The following is a 1721-nucleotide window of genomic DNA, read 5'->3' as shown; positions in this document are numbered from 1 at the left end:
AACAAACTAGACAACCTGGAGGAAATGGACATATTCCTAGAAAAATACAACCTTCCAAAACTGAAAAAGGAAAATTCTAAAAATCTAAATAGGCTGATAACTATGGAATAAATTGAAGCAGTCATCAAAAAGCTTCCAGCAAACAAACGACTGGGGCCAGACGGCTTCACAGGGGAGTTTTACCAAACATTCAAGGAAGAACTAATACCGATCCTTCTCAGATTACTCCAAAAAATTCAAGAGAAAGGAACACTTCCAAGCACATTTTATGAATCCAGCATCACCCTGATACCAAAACCAGATAAAGACAATACAATGAAAGAGAATTATAGTCCAATATCCCTCATGAACGCAGAAGCCAAAGTACTCAACAAAATTCTAGCAAATCGGATCCAGCAGTACATCAGAAAGATCATACACCATGACCAAGTAGGATTTATCCCAGGGATGCAAGGATGGTACAATATCCGCAAATCAATCAACGTGATACATCACATAAACAAATTGAAGGAAAAAAACCACATAGTCATATCAATTGATGCAGAAAAAGCATTTGACAAAATCCAACACCCATTTTTGATAAAAACTCTCAGCAAGGTGGGAATAGAAGGATCATACCTCAACATAATAAAAGCCATATATGACAAACCCACAGCCAACATCATACTCAATGGACAAAAACTAACACCATTTCCCCTAAAAACAGGAACAAGACAGGGATGCCCACTCTCACCACTCCTCTTCAACATAGTCCTGGAAGTATTAGCCATTGCAATTAGGCAAGAAGAAGAAATAAAAGGCATCCAAATTGGAAAAGAGGAAGTAAAACTGTCCTTATTTGCAGATGACATGATATTATACTTAAAAAACCCTAAAGACTCCATCAAAAAACTATTAGACTTAATAAAAGAATTCGGCAATGTAGCAGGATACAGAATTAACGCCAAGAAATCTATGGCATTTCTATACACCAATAGTGAACTTGCAGAAAGAGAGACTAAAAAAGCAATCCCATTTACCATCGCACCAAAAAAATTAAGCTACCTAGGAATAAACTTAACTAAAGAGGTAAAAGACCTCTACTCAGAAAACTACAGGACGTTGAAAAAAGAGATAGAGGAAGACATAAAGAGATGGAAGAACATACCATGTTCTTGGATTGGTAGAATCAACATCATTAAAATGTCCATACTGCCCAAAGCAATCTATAAATTCAACGCACTTCCCATTAAAATACCAACGGCATATTTCACAGACCTAGAACGAACTCTCCAAAAATTCATCTGGAACAAAAAACGACCCCGAATAGCTGCAGCGATCCTGAGAAAGAAGAAAGTAGGTGGGATCTCAATACCAGATATCAAGCTGTATTACAAAGCCACTGTTCTCAAAACTGCCTGGTACTGGCACAAGAACAGACATATAGATCAATGGAATAGAATAGAGAGCCCAGAAATCAGCCCCAACCAATACGCTCAATTAATATTTGACAAAGGAGGCAAGAACATACAATGGAGTCAAGACAGTCTCTTCAATAAATGGTGCTGGGAAAATTGGACAGATACATGCAAGAAAATGAAACTAGACCACCAACTTACACCATACACAAAAATAAACTCAAAATGGATAAAGGACTTAAATATACGACCGGAAACCATAAAAATACTAGAAGAATCCAAAGGCAACAAAATCTCAGACAGATGCCGAAGCAATTTCTTCAC

The sequence above is a fragment of the Myotis brandtii genome, unplaced genomic scaffold (assembly GCF_000412655.1).
Source record: "Myotis brandtii unplaced genomic scaffold, ASM41265v1 scaffold1707, whole genome shotgun sequence".
In the NCBI taxonomy this organism is placed as follows: Eukaryota; Metazoa; Chordata; class Mammalia; order Chiroptera; family Vespertilionidae; genus Myotis; species Myotis brandtii.
Note: the sequence above shows the minus strand (reverse complement) of the source record.